This window comes from Gopherus flavomarginatus, chromosome 8, assembly GCF_025201925.1.
Source record: "Gopherus flavomarginatus isolate rGopFla2 chromosome 8, rGopFla2.mat.asm, whole genome shotgun sequence".
In the NCBI taxonomy this organism is placed as follows: domain Eukaryota; kingdom Metazoa; phylum Chordata; order Testudines; family Testudinidae; genus Gopherus; species Gopherus flavomarginatus.
In genome coordinates, this window is record NC_066624.1 from 46,049,418 (window position 1) to 46,076,717 (window position 27,300).

Below are 27,300 nucleotides of genomic sequence, written 5' to 3' on the forward strand. Positions count from 1 at the left end.
ATTAGAGCATCTAATCATATAATCATAGAATATAGGGTTGGAAGGGACCTCGGGAGGTCATCTAGTCCAATCCACTGCTCAAAGCAGGACCAATCCCCAACTAAATCATCCCAGCCAGGGCTTTGTCAAGCCTGACCTTAAAAACCTCTAAGGAAGGAGATTCCACCACCTCCCTAGCTATCCCATTCCAGTGCTTCACCACCCTCCTAGTGAAAAAGTTTTTTCCTAATATCCAGCCTAAACCTCCCCCACTGCAACTTGAGACCATTACTCCTTGTTCTCTCATCTGCTACCACTGAGAACAGTCTAGATCCATCCTCTTTGGAACCCCCTTTCAGGTACTTAAAAGCAGCTATCAAATCCCCCCTCAGTCTTCTCTTCTGCAGACTAAACAAGCCCAGTTCCCTTAGCCTTTCCTCATTAGTCATGCGCTTCAGACCCCTGATCATTTTTGTTGCCCTCTGCTGGACTGTTTCCAATTTTTCCACATCCTTCTTGTAGTGTCGGGCCCCAAACTGGACACAGTACACCAGATGAGGCTTCACCAATGCCGAATAGAGAGGAATGATCACATCCCTCGATCTGCTGGCAATGCCCCTACTTATACAGCCCAGAATGCCGTTAGCCTTCTTGGCAACAAGGGCACACTGTTGACTCATAGCCAGCTTCTCGTCTACTGTAACCCCTAGGTCCTTTTCTGCAGAACTGCTTCCTAGCCATTCGGCCCCTAGTCTGTAACAGTGAATGGGATTCTTCCGTCCTAAGTGCAGGATTCTGCACTTGTCCTTGTTGAACCTCATCAGGTTTCTTTTGGCTCAGTCTTCCAATTTGTCTAGGTCCCTCTGTATCCTATCCCTACACTCCAGCATATCTACCACTCCTCCCAGTTTAGTGTCATCTGCAAACTTGCTGAAGGTGCAATCCACACCATCCTCCAGATCATCAATGAAGATATTGAACAAAACCAGCCCCAGGACCGACCCTTGGGGCACTGCGCTTGAAACCGGCTGCCAACTAGACATGGAGCCTTTGATCACTACCCGTTGAGCCTGACGATCTAGCCAGCTTTCTATCCACCTTACAGTCCATTCATCCAGCCGATACTTCTTTAACTTGCTGGCAAGAATACTGTGGGAGACCATATCAAAAGCTTTGCTAAAGTCAAGGAATAACACATCCACTGCTTTCCCCTCATCCACAGAGCCAGTTACCTCCTCATAGAAGGCAATAAGGTTAGTCAGGCATGACTTGCCCTTGGTGAATCCATGCTGACTGTTCCTGATCACTTTCCTCTCCTCTAAGTGCTTCAGAATTGATTCCTTGAGGACCTGCTCCATGATTTTTCCAGGGACAGAGGTGAGCTGACTGGTCTGTAGTTCCCTGGATCCTCCTTCTTCCCTTTTTATAGATGGGCACTACAGTAGCCTTTTTCCAGTCATCCTGGACCTCCCCCGATCACCATGAGTTTTCAAAGATAATGGCCAATGGCTCTGCAATCACATCCGCCAACTCCTTTAGCACCCTCGGATGCAGCACATCCAGCCCCATGGACATGTGCTCATCTCCAGTTTTCTAAATAGTCCCGAACCACTTCTTTCTCCACAGGGGGCTGGTCACCTTCTCCCCACACTGTGCTGCCCAGTGCAGCAGTCTGGGAGCTGACCTTGTTTGTGAAGACAGAGGCAAAAAAAGCTTTGAGTACATTAGCTTTTTCCGCATCCTCTGTCCACTAAGTTACCTCCCTCATTCAGTAAGGGGCCCACACTTTCCTTGACTTTTTTCATGTTACTAACATACCTGAAGAAACCCTTCATCTTACTTTTAACATCTCTTGCTAGCTGCAACTCCAAATGTGATTTGGCCTTCCTGATTTCACTCCTGGATGCCTGAGCAATATTTTTATACCCCTCCCTGGTCATTTGTCCAATCTTCCATTTCTTGTAAGCTTCTATTTTGTGTTTAAGATCAGCAAGGATTTCACTGTTAAGCCAAGCTGGTCGCCTGCCATATTTACTATTCTTTCTGCACATCGGGATGGTTTTTTCCTGCAACCTCAATAAGGATTCTTTAATCCTTCAGAGGATTGGAACTGATTTCAGTGAAGGAACATGTTTGCTAGATTTTCATGCATTTGCACAGGAAAACATTGAGTGTTTCCATTCATTTCAGGGATCCCTATTCAGTGGAACTCCTCAACATAACGGAAATGCAATTATTTTTGTTGAAAGGAGAGGTTTATAAGGGGGCACTGGGATTAGAGCCACGGACTACTTGATCTGCAGTCAAACACTCTACCACTGAGCTACACTCCCATGATTGCTGTGGAAGTAAGTCAGTGATCTTAAAGATTTTGAAGGACAGGCCCTGCCTCAGAGATCTCCTGTTCTCTTCCCAGACCACAGTGCTTTTAAAAATGGGGTTTGATTAAACTTATAGATACATGGAGACACCACAGCTTGCACACCCACCCACATAGCTTCCCCCAGTGACGTAGCTACCACCTCTCGGGGAGATGGATTAACTACATGGACGGGACAGCTCTATCCCCTCTGCTCAGAGCATCTTCATTCTTTATGAATGGGTAGGAAAGAACTTCCTGAATGGACAGTAACCAATTGATCAAATATTGCTGGGTCTGCATTCAATATGGGTAACTGGTCATGCTGGGCTGGATTAGTAGGAGCATTGCCAGCAGATCGAGGGAAGTGATTATTCCCCACTATTCAGCACTGGTGAGGCCACATCTGGAGCATTGCGTCCAGTTTTTGCCCTCCCACTACAGAAACAAATTGGAGAGAGTCTAGGGGAGGGCAACAAAAATGATTAGGGGGCAGGGGACTTATGAGGAGAGGCTGAGGGCATGGTCACCCAGAGGGGGGGCAAGTGGGGCAATTTGCCCCAGGCCCTGCAGGGATCACATGAGAATATATTATTCTATAGTATTGCAACTTTTTTTTATGGAAGGGGCCCCCAAAATTGTTTTGCCCCAGGCCCCCTGAATCCTCTGGGCAGCCCTGCCCACTCCATCCCCTTGACTCATTCTCCTCCCTCTGAGGCCCCACCTGTGCTCTGCTCTCACTCTCATTTGGCCATTTCCCACCCCTGCTCTTTCTCTTTGGCTGAGGCCTGCTGGTCCACCTTTTGCTCACTCCTCTCCTCCCCGAAAGCCTCCTTGTGTCTCTCCACCCCCACCCCCAAGGTCTGCCTGCTACCCCCACCTCTCTGCCCTTCCCCTGAGACTCACCCTGCCCAAACCTCTCTGCCCCCTCCCCAAAGACCAGCCCTGCCCAGCACTCACACCTCTCTATCCCCTCCCCTGACCTGCCCTGTCCACCACCCACACCTCTTTGCCCCACCCATGAGACCGGCCCTGCCCACCACTTGCACCTCTCTGCCCCTCCCCTGAGGCCCGCCCTGTTCACCTCTTTCCTCGGTCATCTGTTGTTGTGCCTTGAAACATCAAGGATGAAATAAAAAGCCGAGTTTACTCCAGGATGAGGAGAGAAAGGAGCCACCAACCCCCTGACAAATCTCAGTGCCCCAGAGAAAACCTGCCCCCTGCTATTGCAATCCCTGATGTGCGGGGGATAGGATGGTAAAGGAACTGTCTGAATGATCAAGGCAGGAAATGGACAACAATCTACAGGAACGTCATTGACCACAAACACACTCTCTTCATGCTCCAGCCAGAAGGGAAATGAGCAGGAATTTTTGCAGTTCAGCCATGGACACACTTACACAATGGCACAGCAGTGAGTGTGTTGTGGAAAATGGTCTGAGGGAACAATTGGAATTGATCACTCAGTGAGAACAGAACTGGAGTGTAGTGAGAAACACATTTCAAGCAAGTAGTTGTGGCCGAGTGGTTAAGGCAATGGACTAGGAATCCATTGGGGTCTTCCCCACGCAGCTTCAAATCCTGTCAACTACGGAGGAAGTTGTGGTCATTTAGTTTCAACAGAGCTGGGTCTTGTCTCGCTCCCAAGCTATATCTACACTATTGGGTAATGTGGCTTTAAAGTGTTTGAATTAAACACCTGTTGCATGTCCACACTATGCTTCTTGTCTTACCAGAGCACATCCATGCTAGACTCTAGGATGGCCACAGAGAGCAGTGCACTGTCGGTAGCTGTGCAACTGGCTGCAGGTGCTTTGGGAAGGGTTTGCAATGCCTCACGGGCCAGTACAGCATCACATGATGCAGGTTTCTCCATCCCATTGTTCCATGGGAATCCTACTAGATTGCCAGCTGCTTTTCAACTGCAATGTGTTTGGGTGGGGGGGGGAAGAGTGAGTGAGTGTGTGGGCACACTGTCTCTAAGTTAAGACAGCTGCTGCAAGCAACCAGTCCTGAGGCAGGGGGAAGGGGACAGCCCCAACATCAGCCCCTGCTTCCCTCACTGGCTCAGCTCAGCACAGCAGCCTCTGTCACACATGCATGCTGCGGCCTGCTTAGCTCTGTGTCAGGTGTGCTGGAACAGGGGGGTTAGGGGGTCATGGCCCCACCACTCTTTACCGGCTGTTAGGACAAGTGATGGAGGGGGGGAAGGGTGGAGTCTTGGGAGGAAGAGGTGTTCTGTGGGTGTGGCCTCAGGGGGAGGGATGGTGTGAGTGTGGTTCCTTGGGGAAGGGGTGTCATGAGAGCGCCACAGTTCAGACAACGGTGCCCCCGCCCCACTGTAAGGAAGCTCCCACCGCCCCTGCTCTGTGTTCGTAGTGCAGGAAGAGCAGCATCCATGGCAGTGATTTGCTCCCGGGGGCTCCAGCAGAAGGGCTTGGGAGGTGACTTAAAGGTCCCAGGGCTCTGGCAGTGGGGCTCAGGAGGCGATTTAAAGGGCCTGGGGCTCCGGCCACTGCAGGGAGCCCTGGGCCCTTTAAATCACCAGACTGGGAAAGCCAGGCCGGCCTGGCACAGCGTACCCGCTCTTGCCAGTACCCCATACCAGAACGTACCAGCTTACTTTCACCTCTGAAAGGTCCTCACATGGATCAATAACTGGTTAAAAGCTGGGAAACAAAGGGTAGGAATAAATGGTCAGTTTTCAGGATGCAAACTCGTACCTAGTGGTGTCTATACTGGGACGAGGACTAGTCAACATATTGATAAACGATCTGCTAAACAGAGAGGTGACAAAATTTGCAGATGATCCAAAACTACAGAGGACAGTTAAGTCCAAAGCAGCCTGTGAGGAGCTAAAAAGAGATTTCACAAAACTAGGTGAAAGGGCAACAAAATGGCAGATGAAATTCAATGCTGATAAATGCAAAGTGATGCACATTGGCAAACACAATCTCAACTCTACATATAAAACGATGGGATGTCAAATAGCTGTTGCCACTCAAGTGAGAGATCTTGGAGTCACTGTGGATAGTTCTCTGCAAACATCCACTCAGTGTGCAGCGGCCGGCAAAAAGGGAACAGAATGTTGGGAATCATTAGGAAAGGGATAGAAAATAAGAGAGAAAATCTTATTGCCGCTGTATAAATCCATGGTACGCCCACATCTTGAATGCTGCATGCAGATATGGTCACCCCATCTCAGAAAAGATGTATTGGAATTGGAAAAGGTTCAGAAAAGGGGTGTGGAGTGTCTGCCATATGAAGAGAGAATAATAAGCCTGGGACTTTTCAGCTTGGAGAAAAGATGACCAAGGGAAAATATGATAGAGGTCTATAAAATCATGACTGGTGTGGAGAAAGTAAATAAGGAAGAGTTACTTATTCCTTCTCATAACACAAGAACTGGGGGTCACCAAGTGAAATTAATGGCAGCACATTTAAAACAAACAAACAGAAGTATTTTTTCACACAATGCACAGTCAATGTGTGGAACTCCTTGCCAGAGGATGTTGTGAAGGTCAAGACTATAACAGGGCTCAAAAAAAGAGCTAAATCAATTCATGGAGGACATGCTCTGAGCCTGGATGTGCAGGGAAGGTGTCTCTAATCTCTGTTTGCTGGGAGCGGGTGAAAGGGGATAGATCACTTGATGATTACCTGTTTTGTTCATTCCCTCTGGGGCAACCGGCTTTGGCCGCTATGGGAACACAGGACACTGGGCGAGATGGACCCAGTCTGACCCAGTCTGGCTGCTCTTACGTCCTTATGCTCCTTTCATACAGATGCCTGGGATTCTGCCTCATAGTGTGTCCCTGAGGTCTCAGCCAAAATGCCCAGACAGGCAAACACTCTGGGCTCCTGAAGCCTCTGCCCCCCACCTAGTGCCCTATGGCTCATCCCTGACCCTTGCTGCTGCTCCTTGCTGTAGAAGGTGAAAGGAGCGGAGGCAGCACAGGAGCCTTCTGGGGACGCAGATCTTAGGCTTTGGGAGAGACACATTGTCTGAGACATCAGAGCGCTGTAAACCATGCAGCCACCCCCTCAATCAGGGGCCTGTTCCAGCCCTGAGTCTGGGTTACCACGATCCCTCCCGCAGAGCAGGGTGCCCACAGATTACAGCCTGAAAATAGACATGTGAGACTAACTCCTGTTCTCTCTGACAGGACCTCCCCTAGACCAAGTGGCACCCCAAGCAAGACGTGTTTTTGGTGCCCCCCCATGTTAAAATTTTGAATATCTTATTTTTCATGGCATTTGTAGCTCAGTTCATGATTTCAATGCACAATTTCGATGCATGATTTTCTCTGTCATATAAGATGATAAATTTGCGGGCTAGGTTCTGTAAACCTGTATTTATTAATGCCATATATAAGCAAACAAAACAAATGCATTTTCTTTAAACATATAGAAACTTTTTAATTTTAACGGTAACTGAAACGTACTAACATCTAGAAATGGAACTGTCACCAGCACATGGCTGGCCAGTATTAAGTAGTGTTACAGTAGGAGACAGCGTTAGGATGTTAACCCCAGGCCTTTAGCTGAAAGGTCGCTTCTCTCACCTTTCCCCCATGAACTGAAGCGCAGCATTAAAGAGATCCAAAGATTGGCCAATGGCATTTTCAAGTGCTAAAATAGCAAGTGATGTTGCTCTCTCATTGGCCATCAGCGACTGAAGATGTGGTTTAATGAGCTGGAGCTTCAAGGCGAGGGTGGGTCTGTCTGCTGCCTTCCGTTGCGCTGCTGGGCACCAAGTCCCTGGTGGCCAATATGTGAAGCTGGGAGAAGAAAGTGGGGTGGCAAGTGGTGGCAGGACTTTTTCCACCAGGGTCTACCTGCCCAACTTCCTCCTCGTACTGCTGGGCCCCCGTCGCCTTCAGGTAACACAGGAACTAAGGCAGGAATAGGGTGAGGAAGCAAGTAAAGCCGAGCAAGGAAGGCAAAAGTGAATCTTGTCTTCATGGGTCGCTCGCAATGACATCCTTTTTCTGTGCCACAGCTGACAAAAACTTCCCAGACAGAAAAGTAATAGACCAAAAAGAAACCTAGCAGCTGCTGAAGTAGTTCGGTTGGGAGCGTGCTAGACTAACAGTCTCTTCTATTCCTCTTTGTGCCCAGGTGGTATATTCTCGGAAAGTGCAGCATTGCCTTTAACTGCCACAAGTCCCTCATTTCAGGCTATGGAGCAGGAAAAGACAGCATGGGCTTCTGCACCGAGTTGGCCCACCTGATCTTTCATTCTTCTCTTGCTCTTTGTCAGCAAGGAGAAGAAGAAGAAGCTCTCCCTCAAGCTCCAGTCACACGGGCGAGGTAAGGATGACTTCCTGAGTGCCGGCCCCAGTCCTCTGCTCTGCCAGCTGACCTATCGAAGGGCTGCCACCACTTTCTCTAGGTTTGTCCATCGGTCTGTGGCAGGGTGAGCAATAACCAAGCAGATGGAGTTTCTGTAGTGTAGTGGTTTTCACATTTGCCTAACATGCAAAAGGTCCCTGGTTCAGAAACATGCTGGTTTCCTTTTCCCAGATCCCCTTGCTGTTCAGGAAGGTGCTCCTCCTTCTCCTATTGGCCTGTCCCTGGGATAACTCCAACCCCTGCATGACAGAAGGTGCTGACAGCAGTGGAGAAAGCACCTTGGTGTCAGGCTGGAGAACCTAGAGGAGTTAGGCATGTTACCTTTCAGAGGCTTGTGGCTTGGCCTCCTCTGCCCTTGGAGATTGGCTGGTGGACGCCGGCTCTTCCTGCTGGCCTCCTTTGCATGACTTGCCAAAGGAGGAAGTGAGGCAGGAATGGGGCAAAAGAGGAAAGTCAAGCTGAGAAAGGCAGGGCAGAAACTAAGCACATCATTGTGGCTAAGTGGGGTTAGTAGAGAACCATCATTCATTCTGCAAAGCATGGGGAGGTGTGGTTGGCTGCTCGGAGGCAGAATCCTGTGCCGGTCACTTTGGGAGCTGTACTGCCTGAGGTAAGCACCCCCCTCCGACCACCTCCTGCACCCTTACCCCTGCTCCAGCACAGAGGCTCTCTGTGTCTTGAACAAGCACTGTCAAGGATTGGCCAAGAACTTCTGCTCTGTTTATGTGAAAGAGACAAAAAAAGGGAGCCCAGAGGACAAGTTTAATTCACAAGCACAAACTGGCCGGCCAAGCCAGGATCTCTCAGTTACTCAGAAGGCTCTTCAGCCAGCTCTTCCCAAAGACCAGTCTCTGGAGGCTTTTGTGACATGATGTACCTCAAAATAGCCCCCTGTAGCTCACATATTCATCATTCATATATGACTGTGATATCTCATACAAACCATTCCATGTAAGTTATCACATGAAAAGTCATGATCTGCTGAAATTGGTTATTCTATCCAAATATGTATAGCATGAGGGTGTATGAAGTTGTGCATTTTGCTGTATGGTTGTTACTGAAATATGCTATAATTTTGCTAGTGACCCCTGCCAAGGAGGGAGTTCAACAACCATGAATCAGCAGAGGAATTGTAATTAAGGGATTTCCAATTCAATGACAGATGCCCAAACACAACACTGTGGGGACTGCTCAAGTCTATGAGTCAGTTGCACAAGACCACACCAGGAGGATTCCCCAACCTAGTGACTCAGCAGAGCCCTCCCGGACACGTCTGGGCAAGTGTCTTCTAGACACTTGAACTAAGGATATAAAATAGGAGACTGTGGCATCATGTTTTTGCCTTTGTCCTCCCCCACCTATGTTGGAAGCAGCAGGAATCCTGAGAAAATGAAGGGGGGAATTCTATGTATTAAGGAGGGTAACATCCAGTGGGGTGAGAAAAATGCTTGACCTAACTACTGCCTAGTGTAATAAGGTGTAAAGTTTACATTTTGCTGTGGTCATACAGTGCTTAGTGCTCTGCGTTGTGGCCCCAAGAGCCATGGATGCAAGTTGAGTTACGATGACCTTTTCCTTGTCTCCACATTTCTTAGGTGCCTCCTTCCAACGCTTGTCAGAAAAAACGACCGGTTTCTTTTGGAAGCATTTGCATTGCAAGGCAGAGGCAGTCTTCTCTGTTTCCTCAGAAGATTGACCAAAAGATGGGAAGAGCAGACACATTTGGCAAGGCACCACTGGGTGCTGCATCCCTAACTCCACTTTACCTGGCAGGTGAGTCAGCCAGCTTAGCCACGATGCCACTCTCTGGGACTTTTCTCCCAACTGCTCCATTTTTCATCAGTGACTATCAAAAGGAAGACGACATGACATCTGCGTGTGGACATCCCCAGTGAATCACAAGGACATGTGGCGCAGGCTCTCGTGTTGCAGCTATTGCAGTCAAAGCAACCACCATGCTAATGCCAGTCACAACAGCCTTTTCATCAACTCCAGGCTTGTGATTTGATTCTTTCCAATGCTTCCCTCCAAAGAAGCCTTTTCCTTAGGAAGCAATGACTTGGATACCAAGGGAGGTCTCTTCTGTTTCCTAGGAAGACACAGGAAAATGTGAGCAGAGGAGACAAAAGCCGTACACCAAGGCACCACTGGGAGTTAAACCCAGGATCTCCTGTCTACTAGGCAGGTGCTTTAGCCAGCTAAGCCATGGTGCCTGCCTCAAGAAACTGTTTGCAACTGTTCCATTTGATGGTCCAGGACAACACCTGCAAATTCTAAAGGACAGATGTTCCACATTTCCCTCAGGACCTGCAGACCTTGAGGTGTCTGGCTCTCCGTGCACAGAAAGCCACAGCTGAGATGACAGAGGGCTTCTAACATGTGCTTCTCCCACCAGCCACTGTGATCATATAGCGGTTAGTGATCTGTGTTTCGACCGCAGCAACATCAGCTCAGTTCTCAGTCATGGTAACCTTTCCACCAGCTCTAAACTTCTCATTTGCCATTTTCCAAGTGTGGGAAGGTGTCTGCCCCCAACCAAGCAGGAGAAAGATTAAGGCAGCCTTGCAGAGGCTGCACAGAACCCGGCCTATCAGGAAAGGGCTTATTGGGAGAGCCAATCAGGAGAACGCTTGCTGGAGCAGCCCATATATAAAGGGCTGCTCAGCACAGCAAGAGTTAGTCACTGCTTGGAGTTTGAGGAGGGAGGTTTGGCTGGGGAAGGGGAAGGGGAAGGGGAAGGGGAAGGGTGGGCACCATGATCAGAGTAGTGCTGGGTGGGTAAGGGGAGCATGAGTGACCTTCTGGTTGAGTGCTGCCAGACTGAGGCCCTAATACAAAGGCAGAGGAAGATGCTGGGGCTGTGGGGAAGTGGTCCAGGGAAACAGATGCAGGGTTGGAGGTTCACCACTTTTGCCTCCGTAGCCACTGACACAGGTGGCTACACCCTGGACTGCAGCCGACCACTGAGGCAAGTGTCTGGGTAGAGAACAGCTGCCCCCGGGAAGGGGGGAGAGAACTGAGTGAGGCACAGCCAGAGGGCTGTGTCCATAAGAGGACACTGAAGTCCTGAGAGCGACATGGGTCCTAATGATAAAACAGATGCAGCCAGATGCCACTAGATGAAGGTGCACCGGTGAACCAGAACTAATTACCAGGATGGCCAGGAAGAGGCACCACATGCCCTATTACACCAAGACTTAGCTGCAAGGAAGGCTCTATCTGTCTTGAACAAGCACTTAGAAGGATTCTGCTGACAGGTCTTTTCTTTTTCTGAAAAGAGATACAAAAAAGGAGCCAACAGACACACTAGGTTCAGCAAGGAAGAACTGGCAGGCCAAGCCAGGCTCTCCTGGTTAGTAGGAAGGCTCTTCAGCGAGCTCTTCCCAAAGATCACTATCTAGAGACCTTTTAACAGCCACTGCAGATGCTGACCACAAAACAGGCAAAGAGATGCCAAAATAGAGTTCTCCACTGCCTGCAGCCATCAAGCTACCAGGAGTTCTGTGCACAGAGAGGCCCCTGCTGGGGAGAAAAGGCCTTGTTAGAGACTCTTCTGACACCAGCCGTTCTCAAATAGTGTTTAGTGCTCTGTGTTGTGACTTCAGCATCCACAGATGCCAGTTCAGTTGGGGGACATTTTTCCTGTCTCCACATTTGTCTAGTGCCTCCTTTCAACACTTGTCACCAAAAAGACCTGTTTCTTTTGCAAGCAATGTACAGCTAGGCAAAGGCAGTCTTCTCCATTTCCTCAAAAGATCACCAAGCTGTGAGGAGAGGACACACATTCAGCCAGGCTGGATCCTGAATCTTCTCTTTATTCAGCAGGTGTCCGAGAAAGACACAAATCTACACCATGTAGAGGTCAAAAATAGGAGTTTATTACACACAGCGCTGGCGGAGTGTCACCTTGCTTATTAGGCTCAGAGACATTGTTAATTAATTAATTGCAATAGAATATATAGATTTTCCACAAGTGGGGGAAAGTGACGGGGTAGGCAGTTCCACACCCCGGGATAGGTTTTGCAGCAAGACAAGATAAGCACATTAGCCAATAGTTAACAGATTACATAATATCTCCACCCATGGTCTCAAGTTAGCAAGTTAACATTTCATTAATACTTTGATAAAATGTTGTTAGTATAAAATATCTATGTTGAATTCTGATTTGGGGTCCATAGGAATGGAGCAACTCCTTTGATTGTCCAAGAGGTACATTCCTAGGGGTTAAAGCAAAGAAACAATGAAAGTATATGGCAATAAAATTTTTCTGTGAGTCTAAAGGCAGGCATTGGTCCGTGGGAAGGGACGTGGAAGAATGACATACCTTATACTGACATCTGCCAACTTTTCATAAACTCAAGATTGGATCTGTGGGAAGAACGTCTCCCTACAGAAGAAACAAACACAATAGGAACAGGGATTCTTTGTTCAATCTGCAACTCTGAATAAGACACAATTCTTTAGTTCTTAGCTCCAACACCTGGCAATTTGCTGACCAGGCCTATCTTAGCAAGCAAGGCTTTCTGTTTACCCCAGCTTTCTCTTAGCTTATCACTATTTGCTAGGCCTCTGATCCTTGACCATACTCTGGACTTTGAGTCTGGAAAAGAGCTGGCACAATCCATGCACCAGGTTGCTACATAAAGAGCAAATAGATTTTTAATCCTTCACATGAAGTAATGGCAAAGCTCTTGGTTCAGGCCTGTAGCAGCGATGGAATAAACTGCAGGTTCAAATCAAGTCTCTGGAGTCCATCCACAGCTGGGATGGGGCATTCAGTCCTTTGTACAGAGCTGAAGCTTGTTTGTAGCAAAGTCCCTCCAGAGGTATGAAGCAGGACTGAAGACAAGATGGAGATGAGGCATCAGCCTTTTATAGTCTCTTGCCACGTGGTCTTTGCTTTCTTTGTCCCAAGGACACTCTATCCAGCACGTGGCATAGAAAAACCTTTGAGTTCTGTCCACAGGCAGGTCCCTGCATACCTTGATGAGTCACAAGGTGTACCTGCTTTCTCTCAATGGGTCGATTGTATAGCTGATGGTCCTTAGTGGGCCATCAAGCAGGCTAGGCAGAACTGACACCAACTTGTCTAGAGTGTTCCCCAGAAGCAGAGCACGAGTTTGAAATATGGACAGCATAGAACCAATATTCATAACGTCGACTACAAAAATGATACACATCTAGAGATAGCATCATTATAATCAGCCAATCAGAACCTCTTCACAGACCCCTTACATGGCAACTTTTCTACAATATTGGCTGCAAATATAGAACAGTGGTCGCAATGGTGATCTATACAGTTACAGATTAAGTCATTAATGTCACAGGAGGTGACATGGTATCAGTGAGACTGACATTGGAATGCTGCCTCCAGTTTTGGTGTCCTCGGTTGAAAACGATGAGGTGAAATTGGAGCTGGGGCAGCAAAGAGCCACCAAATGTTCTGAGGGCTGGAGAAAAATGCCTTCTAGTGAGCTATTGAAAGAGCTCAGTCTGTTTAGCTTATCAAAAGAAGATTGAAAGGTGACTTCACTGAAGTGTTGAAGGGCCTTAATGGAGAGAAAATATTGGGTGTTAGAGGGCTTTTTAATTGAGCAGAGAAAGGCATAACAAGACCCAACGGTTGGAAGGTAAAAAGAGACAAATTCATATTACAACTAAGGCACAAATATTCAACAGCGAGGATGATTCACCACAGGAACAGGCTACCAAGGAAAGTGGTGGATTTGCCATCTCCTGATGTCATTTAATGAAGACTAGATGCCTTTCTGGAATGTGTTTGCCCCCAAGGTAGCTCTTGTGTCATACAGGAGGCCTGTGATATGCAGGGGTTCAGATTAGAAGCTCTAATGATCTCTTCTGGCCATAAAGTCGACTAATTTCTGAAAAACTGAGTGTAGCATTGGCAGCAGCGTCTGATATTTTCCTGTCTAGCCAGCTTACTTCCTAGAATGAACGCTCCTTGAGTGGGGTGATCCACAGGGAGTAGCTCAAACCTCGAAAGTGTCTGGCCAGGGGCAGGACATTAGCACAGCAAGGGAGGGGTGTGGCAGTGACATCACAAAGGCCTTTTCCAGCACCTCAGACTATTGGTCAAAGGGGGTGGGGAGGTGGTGACCTCACAGAGAGATACTGACATCATCCAGGCAGGACAGGGGCGAGGGGCCAGGGAAACCTCAGAGACCCTTGTGGCTTTGCTTCAGCAAATCTCCTCCAGGTCTCTCCTTGAGGACTGACAGATTATTCGGGTTCACGGATGTGAGCACCAGGAGGAACCTCTTTCGAGTTTTCTCCTTCCCTTGTAGTGATTTTACTAGAAAACAGCCGTCCCTCTTTAGAAGGCAAGAGCCTCCTGGACGTCTGAAACCTGTTCAGTCTGATCCATCTGGTGAGAGTTGAATTCTAGACATGGAAAACACAAGCTTAAGGAGGCAGAATTTTATTCCACACCTGGGATTTTGTCCCTTAGAATCACTGGAGACATTAGGGTTTGTCCTTTTTGTTTCACCTTTCCCTCCATCCATCCATCCCTCCCTCCTTTCTCTTCGTCTCTTACTTCTTTTGTCCTTTCTCCTGTTCCCCTCCCAACACCAGGGTGTGTGTGTGTGTGTGTGTTGCGGGGGAGTGCTCTGCAGCTCCCACTGTGGGCGGTCCATCCAAAACTGTAGGGCTGAAATAGTGCTCGGACAGTGATCCCCACTGGTGACCTGGCCCATCCTTTGTGCTATCTGGTGAGAACCCTCAGGCTCCCCTCCTCAGGTTCTACCCTGATTGGCTGAGCAGGGGGTTATTGACAGGGAGGAGACTCAGGTCCTTGTTGTTCTCTTTTAAGATCAAGGAAATAAGTCAGAACCAGTTCTATGTTTCACAAATTTTGCTGCTTCTCTGCATTAATTGTCTCTGAGCAGTTCATGATTCTCTCTAACATTACAGTTCTCCTCAAATACTTGCTGAATAATTACTGTCACTGTTGTCTATCTGGAGCTCATCTGAGAGCACTTTATTCAGGTCATTCAATGTCTGAAATTCAAGTTCCGATGGTTAGTTTGAAAATCAGGGTTATTGGGTCCTATTCCCAACTCTGCCACTGACTGGCTGTGTGACATAAGAGAAGTCAATTCTCCTTTCTCAGCCTTAGCTTCTCCCTCTTTCAAGTAGAGATAATAATGATCTGCTCCTACCTACCTCACAGTGGGTGGAGGATGGGGATCTATTGGAGAGTGTCACTAGGATTAGGGCATAATATGAGGTGTCCTATTACGTTTACTCAGAGCAGATTAACACATAATAGAATAGCTGAAATAGTCTATTTGATTTGTATGTTTTTATTTTGAAACTATTAAGAGCAGCAACGACTTAGCTCAGACTGAAGCATCTTATTTAATGTTTGAGATCTAAGTGTCTCCTCTTTGTGTGCGACAAGATAATTTAACACAGTGTGACAGACAGGAGATGCTTTTGTTTTGCAACAAAATATTTTTGCAAAGAACTTTTATCCCACTTGTTATGATTTCGAGAAACAAACTGGTTTAGTCTGAATGGGATTTTCTGACAGAAACAGTTTGAATGATATTTCCCCACCATCTCGATTCCTGGGCTCTATCCCTGCCTCTGGGGGGTTTGTTGTCCATTAGAACAGGAGTCGGAACTGGTGGCTTTTCTTTCTGGCTCTGCCACCGCTTTGCTTTGTAGGCCCTTGGGTAAGTCATTTCCCTTCTCTGGACCTCAGGCTCCTCTCATCTGTCCAATGGGAACAGGGACAGTTCTTGAACTCTGGGTGGTTGTGAGCCTGAGTGAGATAAGGGGCGTTAAAGCCCTCTGTGAAGGAGAAAAGGGAACTTCTCAGTGACTGGGGCTCCTCTCTGTATGGCCCCAATGGGGAAGGAAAGAGGTGGTGTGGGGGAGAAGACAGGCAGAAGGGGTCAAATGGGGCTAAACCAGAAATGAGGAGATTTTCTTCCTGTTAAAATATCCTGGAGTCTCATGGCTGAAAAGTTGCATCTTTAGTTAGGTATGAACCAGCAGCCTTTCAATTACCAGGCAAAGGTGTGAACCACAGAGACTGATAATTGCCTGCTTCCCAGCTTTGCCTAAAAAGCAACTGCAGTGGTGCTACTGGTTAGTGCAAAAGGGACTACTGCTGGGGTTATGAGTTCAAGCCTTACCTTGAATACTGGTTTGTATTACCCCTGTAGCTTCCCCAACTTGTTTTGCCCAATTCACATGGAAAGTACCCTACTAGGAAAAGGGGAATAAGTTCTGAAATGTGGAAGTGGGTGCTCAGCTTGGAAATATCCACCCTCTGCTGCCATGAATTCCAGTAGATTGTTCACTGTCAGGGAAAATTGATCTATTAGCTGCCAGGAAAGGTGTCTGGGCACCATATCCCCCTGCTTCTTCCAGTGCACCCCTGGCTCGGTCACGGCTGTAGATTCTATATGCATTGAGTCTAACTCTTTTCTAAGCCTTCTTAGCACAGCTGGTAGTGTCTCAGTCTCATAATCTGAAGGCTTTGAGTTCAAGCCTCTCAGAAGACAATGGTCTTCGCTCCCTGGTTCAATTTTTCTAAAGGAAATCAGAGAAAAGAGACTACAGAAGAGTGTTTTCTAGACACCTTCGCACCCATCTAACACACACACACACACATAGAATCTTCTAAGGCATTAACTTTTCCTTCTCTATGGAGTTTGTATTCTCCATAGAGCAAAATATATCAAAAACATGCAAGTCTAAACCTAATACAATATGAAACTCAATACAGATAAAATCTCACCCTCAGAGATCTTCCAATAAGCTTCTTTTGCAGACTGGGCTTATTTCTAGTCTGGGCCCAATCTTTTCACCTGGCGTAATCCTTGTTCCAGCTCAGGTGGTAGCTAGGGGATTTCTTATGACTGCAGCCACCTTTCTTCCATTCTATCCCCTTATATAACTTTGGTACAAGGCAGGAATCTTTTGTGTCTCTCCTGGGGAAGAGCCCCAGGTTTAAGATGGATTCCTGTACCAGGTGACATGCTCACATGTCCTGTGAGACCCCAAGCCTTCATTCTTCCTGGCCTGACTCACAGATGGTGCAGGACAGAGCCATCTACAATCAGTTGTCCTGGTTAATGGGAGACATCAAGAGTCTAAACTACTATTAATGGCCCACACTTTTCATCATTAGAACACGACCTCAGAGTTATATTTCATATTTCTAGTTTCAGATACAAGAATGATCGGTTCACACAAATACGATGAACACACACAGTAGATTATAAACTTTGTAATGCTACCTTACATGCATAAAGCATATTTCAGTTACATTATATTCACACTCATTAGCATATTTTAATGAAGACATATGGAGTGCAACGTCATAGCAGGGAAAGGGTTTTACTGCAGCACCTGGGAGCAGTTGAGTTTCATGTACAGGCTGTTGTATGAGTTTCTCCAGGTTTCTCGTAAGCACACAGGGCCCTTAGCAAGTGCTCTTGATACAGGAATGGCCCAGACATGATAAAGTGATGGGAATTGCATTTTCCTTTTTAATTTTTGTATTTCCAGTGACATTTCTGTTTGTGATTTCGTTTTGCTTTGTATAACTGTGTTTTCTCCTGGATTTGCTATTTAACTAAAAAAAGAATAAGGCCTCACTCAGGGCGCCGGATGGAGAAGCAGGCTGGGGCTAGGACTGCTAAAAGAGCGAAAGCATCAGGTTTTCTGTATTGTTTCCTGCCCTCATTTTCTGAGTAGTTTTTTTTCTGCATGAAATTTGCTCAGTTGGTAAAGCATCTGACTTTTAGTCTGAGGGTCCAGGGTTCAAGTCCCTGGTCAGGTAGAAGGACAATTCCCCAAGATTTTCAGAAGGCATCTCTTGAGGGCTCTCTTTGACTTCAGTTTTTTCTTTTCAGAACTTGGCCTTTCCTAGGAAGGGCCCTTTACTGCTTGGGACTGAAGGTGCTACTTCCTCACCTGTCCACTGGCATTGCAGTCTGGAGGAAGAAAGGCCTCTGGGCCTGCAACAAAGTGCTGTGTGCTGATTTTTTGAGCAAATGTAGGGCTGGCCAGAAAGGCATGTTCCCACTGGGTATTCCCTAACAGAAAAAATTGTCCCCACAGAGTCTTTCATGCCAGAAGTCAAACTCTCTTGATAGGTCCCCTGCTGGTCCCATGGTGTAAGGGCTAGTATTCAGAGCTATGAATCCTGAAATCAAAGTTCCAGCCCCTGTAGAATTGTGGGGTCCTTTCATTGCCAGCTAATTATTCTGGGATTTCCAACGCTTCCTCTTGCTCTCTCCAATGACATGGTAGCCTGTCTCTTGCCTGCTAGTTGTTGTGACTCACACAAGAGGGCATGTTTGATCAGGAAGGAAGGCCCTCCCTTAGGCTCAGTCTGAATAGAGGTCAATGTAGCACTGCATGAGACAGGTCAATTTTAATTTGCTTTGTATAACTATGTTTTCTCCTGGATCTGATATTTAACTAAAAAAAGAAGAATGTCTCTGGGTGCCACATGGAGAAGCAAGATGGGCTTAGGGCTGCTAAAGAAGGAAGAGTAGCAAATTTTCTGCCCTCTTTTTCTTGACTAGTTTCTCTTCTGCACCAAACTTGCCCCTTTTTCTATGAGCCTGGCTAGCTCAGTTGGTAGCACATCAGACTTTTAATCTGAGGGTCCAGGGTTCACATCCCTGGTCAGGTGAAAAGGGAGCATTTCCCCATATGGTACTCCTCCAACAACTGAAAAATGCATCTCTTCAGGATGTTATTTCACAACAGTCTTTTTTCCTCCAGGACTTGGTCTTTCCTAGAAAGGGCCATGTACTGCCTAGGACGGAAGGGGCAACTTCCTCACATGGCCACTGGCCTCTCAGTCTGGACTAAGAAAGGCCTCTGGGAGTTGCAGCAAACTGTTACATGGCAACTTGGTGAGCAAATGCAGGGCTGCACCCGCAGGGTCATCCACACCAGAACTCAGCAGAGATCTGGGGGTTCCCTATTGGTCCCATGGTGTAAGAGCAGCCCTCAGGACTTTGAATCCTGCAATCTGAGTTGAAGTCTCAGTAGGATCTGAGGACAATTCCTGTGCGACCTAATCCTGCTGGGTCTTCCAAGGCTCTGTCTTGCTCTCTCAAATGATATGAAAGCCTGCCTTTTGCCTGCTAGCTGTTGTGACTTGAGCACAAGAGGGGATGTTTGATCCAGAAGGCTGGCCGTGCTTGGAGTCCTGTAGGTAGGGATGGGAGCTCCATTTCCTCTGAGTCCTGAAGCTGGGCTGCAGCCTGGCCTAGGAGGCAGCCCTATTGGTTGACCAACTGGCCCAAAGTCACTTGGGCGGTGTTGGTGTTCCCCAGGAATGCTGAAAGGCCTAAGGGAGGGAGGCTTAATACTCCTCCCTATCAGTCAGGGTGGAAGAGGAGGGCTGCAAGAGTGGGCAGGTTGATGAGCTGGGCCTTCTAGCATTTAGTTGGGTACATGGTGAGGAACGCAAACTGGGAGAAGCAGTTGCTGGCCTGTGAGGAATGGCTCAGCCGGTGGCGTAAGTGGACCTTGTAATTACCTACAAAGCTGTGATGCTCAAGACCTATCTTTTGGCTACAGGGAACTTCCGCAGCCATGTATTTCCCCCTGCTCCACGAGTGCTGCTGAGGCTGAACATGACCTTCCAGTTCTTGTGGGGCAATAGGATGTCCCTACCTAGACAGGAGATGTGTGGCTTTTCTGCCATATTAGAAGAGAGGTTGGGCCTGGTGGGCTTTGAAGTCTTTTATGGCTTTACTTTTTTGTTTTTACATTTTCAGTGGGTGGCTCCCAAGCAAGAGTTGACTCACCTGATCTTTCTTTCTTCTCCTGCTCTTTCTCAGCAAGGGGAAGAAAAAGAAGCTCTCCTTCAAGCTGGAGTCAGAAGGATAACATAAGGATGACTTCCTGAGTTCCAGCTCCAGTCCGTTGCTCTGCCAGCTGACTCATCGAAGGGCTGCCATCACTTTCTCCAGGTTCACCCATCGGTGTGTTCAGAATGGAAAGGGGTAACTAGTGGTGTTCCCCAATGGTGAATCCTAGGACCAATCTTATTCAACTTAGTCATAAATGATCTCGAAAAAGGGGTAAACAGTGAGGTGGCAAAGTTTGCAGATGATACTAAACTGCTCAAGATAGTTAAGACCAACGCAGACTGTGAAAGAATTTCAGAGAGACCTCACAAAACTAAGTGATTGAGCAAAAAAATGGCAAATGAGATGTAATGTGGATAAATGTAAAGTAATGCACATTGGGAAAAATAACCCCGACTATACATACAATATGATGGGGGCTAATTTAGTTATGGTTAATCAGGAAAGATATCTTGGAGTCGTCGTGGATAGTTCTCTGAAGACGACCATGCAGTGTTCAGCAGCAGTCAAAAAAGCAAACAGGATGTTAGGAATCATTTAAAAAGGGATAGAGAATAAGACAGAGAATATTTGCCCTTATATAAATCCATGGTACACCCACATCTTGAATACTGCATATAGATGTGGTCTCCTCATTTCAAAAAAGATATATTGGCACTAGAAAATGTTCAGAGAAGGGCAACTAAAATGATTAGGGTTTGGAATGGGTCCCATATGAGGAGAGATTAAAGAGACTAGGACTTTTCATTTTGGAAAAGAGGAGACTAAGGGGGGATATGATAAAGGTACATAAAATCATGAACGATGAGGAGAAAGTGAATAAGGAAAAATTATTTACTTGTTCCCATAATATAAGAACTAGGGGCCACCAAATGAAATTAATGCACAGCAGGTTTTAAACAAATAAAAGGAAGTTCTTCTTCACACAGTGCACAGTCAACATGTTGAACTCCTTGCCTGAGGAGGTTGTGAAGGCTAGGACTATAAGAGGGTTAAAAAGAGAACTAGATAAATTAATGGAGGTTTAGTCCATGAATGGCTATTAGCCAGGATGGGTAAGAAATGGTATCCCTTGCTTCTGTTTGTCAGAGGATGGAGATGGATGGCAGGAGAGAGATCACTTGATCATTGCCTGTTAGGTTCACGCCCTCTGGGGCACCTGGCATTGGCCACTGTTGGCAGACAGGACACTGGGCTGGATGGACCTTTGGTCTGACCCAGTATAGCCATTCTTATACTCTTATGAAGGGAGGGGCAAAACTCTCTGACACAGTTTCTGTAGTGTGGTGGTTATCATGTTTGCCTAACATGCAAAAGGTCCCTGGTTCAAAACCAGCCAGAAACAAAATTGCTCACTTTTCCCAGCTTCCCTGACTGTCTAGCAAAGTTCCTACTGCTGCCACTGGCACGTACCTGTGATAAACTCAACCCCTGAAGGACAGAGGGTGGTGAAATGAGCTGAGAAAAAGCCTTGGCATCAGCAGGGGAAAGCTAGAGGATCTGGGCCAGTCACCTTTTGGAGCCTTGTGGCTTGGTCTCCTCTGCCCTGGGAGGTTAGCTGGTGGAGGCCGGCTCTTCCTGCTGGCCTCCTTTGTGTGACTTGCCAAAGGAGGAAGTGAGGCAAGAATGGGGCAAAAGAGGAAAGTCGAGCTGAGGAAGGCAGGGCAGAAGCTAAGCGCCTCAGTGTGGCTAAGTGGGGTTAGTAGAGCATCACCCTTCATTCTGCAAAGTCTGGGGAGATGCGGTTGGCTGCTGGGAGGTATAATCCTGTGCTTGCCTCTTGGCTTCCCAGGGGTGGCTACTTGCAACCCAGGAGAGGAAGGATGGGTTCTGGGTGGAAGGAAGACAAGCAAAGCTCTGGGAGGAAATTTGGGTGCGGGGTGCGGGCTTTCTGCTCGGGAGTTGGGGTGCAGGAGGGGTGGTGCTTACCCCGGGCACTGCAACTCCCAAAGTGACCGGTACACACAACCCTGCGACAGCAGCTCCCAGGTCAGCGGGGACAGTGAGTCTCCATGTGCCGCTGCCTGCAGGCGCGGCCCCCAGAGCTCCCATTGGCTGCAGTTCCTGGCCAATGGGAGCTGTGGAGTTGGTTCTCGGGGCAGAGGCAGCACATGGAGACACTCCCCCCACCCCAGGGGATGCTGGGACATGCCAGACACTTCTGGGAGTGGCACAGAGGGACGGAGGCAGAGTGGGCAGGGAGCCACCTTAGTGCTGCTGGCACATCTTTGCACACCCATTGGGGGGGGCAGAGGGCCTCCATGCGCTGCCTGGAGTAGGGGCAGAGCACAGAGCTGCCTCCCCTCCCGGGTCTATTACAGGAGTGGGTGAGTGGGCTCTTTTGGCCCGCAAGATGCAGCAGGTCAGACTAGATGATCACACTGGTCCCTTCTAACCTTAAATGCTCTGAGTCTAAAAGGGAGAGGGAAGTAAGGGAAAAAAAACCCAAACATTGTAATACCAGGGTGACTCCACCTGCTCACAGTATAGTCCTGCCCCTTTATTCCTCCCCTGGGTGTTTAATGATCTGCAGGACATGGATTCTCTCATTCCATTGATAAACTGATACAATGTGACTGAAATTAAAATAGTACCTCAGTGTGGTGGCTGGGAATTGAACCCAGGTCAACTGCTCGGAAGGCAGCTATGCTCACCACTATACCACCAACACATCTGGTGAAATTATTGCTTATGCTTGCCCAATGAGGCTAGGCCAGAATTGAGGCATTTTCCTGCCTGTTAAAATGTACTGGATTCTCTTTACAAGAAAGCCAAGCACCTCTATCTTCACCTGGGTTTGAATCATCAGCCATTCAAATAGCCACCAACTTTGTTAATCACAGACACAGGTAACTGCCTACTTCCCAAGCTTGTCTGAGCAGCACCTGTAGGGATACAACTGGCTAGTGAGGGAGGCGCACTGCTGGGGTTATGAGTTCAGGCCTCACCCAACGCACCGGTTTTCATTAGCCACGGAGCTTCCCCCATTGCTTTGTCTCATTCACATGGAAAGTGCCACACGAGAGTGATGAGAGTAAATTCTAAACTCTGAAATGCGGCGGTGGCCCAGAGATTGGGATAAGGGGTTTGAAGAGAAAAAGCTCTGAGTATAAAACCAGACAGTCTCCAGGGGCAGGTACGGTATAACGCCTCAACAGGGAGCCGTGGGGTGGGGGTTTCACTCCCTCTGTGAAATATCCTGAGAGGTATTTGAAGATGAAGATAACACCATGGCTAACAGGTGACTGGCACGTCCTGGGTTAAAGAAAGGAAGGGACTTGAGTTAATAGTCTGAAGATTTGTGTTACCATCACTGTCTGACCCCCCTTCAGCTCAGAGCAGGTTTGTACGTTGCTGTGTGGAACGCACAGACTCCTGCAGAACAGGGGCAGCTGTTTCCAAGGAAGAGAGCCTGGCACTTAGGAGACTTTCTACACTTGCTGTTTTGAAGCAATTCAATAAAATAACGGTGGAGCTACAATGTCCGGTCCAAAATTTGAGCCCCCTGCTGCAAAAATGCTATTTTAGGATCTAAACAGGAGGCTTTCAGTGCTAAGACACCTGACCAGAGAGTTGGGGACGTAACAGCTGCTGACTCTGAGGGTCCTGGGCTAAATCCACTTGCAGGTGGAAGCGTTTTGATTTATTTGATTGAAAATGAGCACCAGCTACCAGGGGAGAAGCCCTGTGAGTCGCTGCCACTGGGAAAGGGCAGGGGAGAGGGAGCAAGAGGAGAAAGACAGAGACATTGGAGACGAGAAATTGTGGGGAGAAGGAGAGAACAGAGAGATAATAAATGATTGAAGCAGAACAGGTGTCCCAACTTGATCCTGCTCATCACAGGTGTTCAGAGAGACAGGTAGTTGCAGGTTTTCCAGTGTCAAGTCTGAACTTTGATTCTAACAATTTGAGTTCAAATATCAAGGGGATCTCCACAGACCTGATCTCTTCTCCCCTCCCCTTTTAGTATTAATTTTTATTTTGACGTGTTTGGCTTAACCGTGATCTTCTCTTTCCCCACCTGTATTGCAATTTGGGGATTATTTTTATTTTGCCTCCCTTTTGTTCATGTCATTATAATTGTAACTGCAAAGGAATCTGCAGGAGCAAAAACTGACTCAAAACTTTATTTCCCCATCATGTCGGAACATCATACAAACAGCTCACACAGCTGGAATCATAACATGGAAGGCCAGGGATGGGAGATGCAAGTTTCCAAATGTTCTGTCTGTCTCAGATGGCACATTTCAGCCCCTTGTATGCCTCTATCCTGTATGACCTGCTGGGCTTTGAGACATTCATTGTCTCATTCTATTGATAATGTGATTGTAATACAATGTGACTGAAATTAAACCACTTCCAGAAGAGGAAAAGCCATTATTACATTGGCTTGGAATCAAACCTACATCAACTGCTTGAAAGGCACCTATGCTCACCAGTATACCACCAATGCATCTGATAAAAGTAGCTTTCCTACAGGCTCTGTGTGCTGGCAAAGGGGGTGACACCTGACCACAGAGTTAGTGAGCAGGGTGGATGGGCTGGAAGCTGCCTGACAGCTGGGAGCAGAGTTAGGATCCCAGAGTGACTGAAAGGGGCAAAGGTGAAAACAGAGCTCATTGGGAGCTGGCCCCACCCCCAGGAGAGGGGAACTGAAGGTCAACTTCACTCACAGGAAAAATCTTCGCTGAGAAGGAAGGGGACAGCTTGTTTTAAAGACCAGGTTTGTGTTTGTTCCTGCTACATACGGAGGGGCTGGGTAGTGCTGATTCCAGCCCCCAGACTCTGGGAGGATAAGGAACAAATTCAGGCTGCCAGTGACCTGCAGGAGGAAGATGACCTTTTGACAGTGACAGACGCCTCATCCTAAAGGCCTTTGTCTGCCCCCTTCTAGTGACTGTTTGGTACCGGAATGCAGCCACCACTCCTGGGTCTCTCCTGGGGAAATAATGTTTCTGTGCAAAACACCAAAGCTTTTAACAGAAAGGAAGAAAAGGAGATGGCAACCCAATGGGCCTTGCACATAAGGAATGCAACACAAGATGCTTCTCCCATGTGCATTGACTTTTAACCTTGGTTGCAGTGGTGTTGTATCTATGTTGGTCCCAGGGGTCCTCTGGGGGGCGCCTGACATTGGTCATTTTCAGAAGACTGGACAGTGGGCTAGATGAACTGGTCTGACTCAGTATGGCTGTTCTTATGTTCTAACTGCTGTTTATGAAAGAAACGACCTTTCAGGCTACACAGAACTGGAGCAGGGTGCTGGGTTAGCTCCAAAGCTTGTCTCTTTCACCAACAGAGGTTGGTCCTTGACAAGCGCTTACCCTCACCCACCTTGTCTCTCTTGGACTCTGAAAAGTGTTTTCTCTCCACTCCCTTTGGGGAGAAGTTAAGTTTCCCTTTGGGCAACTATCAGGCTGAAGCAATTGTATTGACTGTGACATTAGAATTGAAGATTTAATATTATAAATAAATGAGTCTAAACCTGAGGTTCTAGTTTTCACATTGGTTTTTCTAACTCAGTTCCCAATTCTCTTCTAGAAAGGCCTCCGGGATGCCTGCCCAGCCCAGCAAAAGTGGCCAGGAGAAAGCCCACAATGCTGCTCTTTCAGGTGGTTGAAGGCTGCTATCAAATCCCCCCTCACTCAGTCAGTACCCAGTCTGTGGCAGTGCATAGGATTCTTCCACCCTAAGTGCAGGACTCTGCACTTCTCCTTGTTTAACCTCCGCAGATTTCTTTTGGCCCAATCCTCCAATTTGTCTAGGTCACTCTGGACCCAAACCCTGTCCTCCAGTGCTTGGATTCTTTACATGCTTTCACAGAGCGAAGAGCATATGTTCCATGATTTCATAGGGCAGAGTTCTGTGCTATCGGGAGCTTTCCCTGTGTGAATTTGACAGGCGAATCAGCATAGAGAGACATTGTGACCTTTCTCAGGGTACTGAGGACTGTGAGTCTCCTTGTTGCCACTTGCCACAAGGAAGAGGGAGTTTTGCATTTGGCAGCTGGATGTTAGTGACCAAACTCAGCAGCCTGCTGGAACTCAAGGACCCTCCTCTGAGCTACAGCAGCCACCCTAACCCTTGAGTTCCTTCAGTGTGTCCCCCTCTGGGGTCCAGCCTGGATCACCAGATCCTCGGTGAAATCCTAGATCCTCTCTTCCCAAAGTATTCCAGGTTACTAATTTTACTGTGGACCATTGCTACGGTATCTCACACAGCACTTGAGTATCGTTATTGAACAAGCAAAAAAAATTATTTCACAACGGATAGATATTTAAACAAACAAATGTGAGCGATGGAAACCAACCGTTACCAACTAAACAAAGGCAGAAAATGATAGAAGAGAAAGGCCAGCACAAAAAACAGAGAGAGGAACAATAAGATACTAAAAGGACAATGGTTGGAACTCTCCATTTCTCTCCGTTTTTGTATTGATGGGTACTAAAGCTGTAGCAACAGTTGAGGAACCAGGGTAAATTAAATCAAATTAACTTTTCAAGATTAGCCATCATTTCCTGTATGACTAACAAAACACAAAAACAAGACAACTTTCAGTTTTCCAAAATAATTCAGATTATCACACAGTCTCTTACTCTTTAATCAATAACTTCACCTATAATTTCATTTTAATTGGTAACAAGAACATATTGTGGCAGAGCTCTGACCTTGCTCCCGTGGGTCCTGCACTTCTAGGCAGTTTATGCTAGCCTCAGTGGCTCACTGTGACCCTCCACATAGCCCTTCTCTCTCTAGGGCCAGGGTTACAGTCTACTGAGCCCTTTTCATCATAGGCCTGCAAGGAGGTTGGTGAGAGAACTCCCACAGTCTCTGTTCAGCCGCCTGTCCTGACAGGGGCCTGACTTCCCCTCCCAGTAGATGTTCCTGTAATGGTGGGTTGGAGGGAACCCGGGCCCGCCCTCTACTCTGGGTTCTGGCCCAGGGACCCTAATGGTAGCAGTTGTTGGCAGCCAATCTTTCACTGCCAGAGTTGCTACATTTCCCTGGGCCACTTCCCCACAGCTCTCCTGCTTCTCCCTTCTTCACCCTTACCTTAGGGCTTCTTCAACGATGGTCTGAGGGTGTCTTCAGTAACCAGCCCTTCAGCCGCACTTCCTCACCTCTGGCTCCCTGACTCTTCCCTGTCTGATTGGAGTGAGCCCTTTTTATAGTATCAGCAGGGCCTTAATTAGAGTCAGGTGGTCACATTAACTGAATGGCCTCACCTGACTCTTTGCAGGTTAATTAGAGTCAGGTGTTCTCATTAGCCTGGAGCAGCCCCTTCTCTGCTCAGTCAGGGAACAGAAAACTGTTAATCCAGTGGCCAGTTTATCTGCTTTCTGCTATTCTGCTGTACCAGCTGGCCTGGGTCTATCACAATATTCAAAGATCACAAATTCTTGTCGTATGTGCTAGTTTTCTTTTAATCCCCATTGCCAACAACTGACCCCTGGTTCTTATTGTGGTTTGCCCCAACCACTTCTGTGAGTTCATATATCTCAGGATTTCTGCCATATGTGTTGGTAGAAGGGGTCTTCTATGTCGGAATGTTTGCATCATGGAGAAAAATACCTCTCTTTTCACGCTATTTAATCTTTCAAAGTAGGAGGAGGTAGAGAAGTAATGTAAATGCATAAAGCACAAGGGAAACCTCTCTGGTCTACACAAAAGACATTTATCAGGATAACTATATTGCTTAGGGGTGTGAAAAATCCACACAACTGAGCAACGTAG

At 47.5% G+C, this 27,300-nt stretch overlaps 2 non-coding genes across 2 annotated transcripts; one reads left to right on the top strand and one right to left on the bottom strand.

Moving 5' to 3' along the window:
• Window positions 1-3,848: 3,848 nt before the first annotated feature.
• Window positions 3,849-3,931, top strand: TRNAP-AGG (transfer RNA proline (anticodon AGG)). The gene has a single exon. It is a non-coding gene; the product is annotated as a tRNA-Pro (tRNA).
• Window positions 3,932-22,165: 18,234 nt separating this feature from the next.
• On the bottom strand, window positions 22,166-22,237 carry TRNAG-UCC (transfer RNA glycine (anticodon UCC)). Its single transcript has one exon. It is a non-coding gene; the product is annotated as a tRNA-Gly (tRNA).
• Between the last annotated feature and the right edge of the window lie 5,063 nt (window positions 22,238-27,300).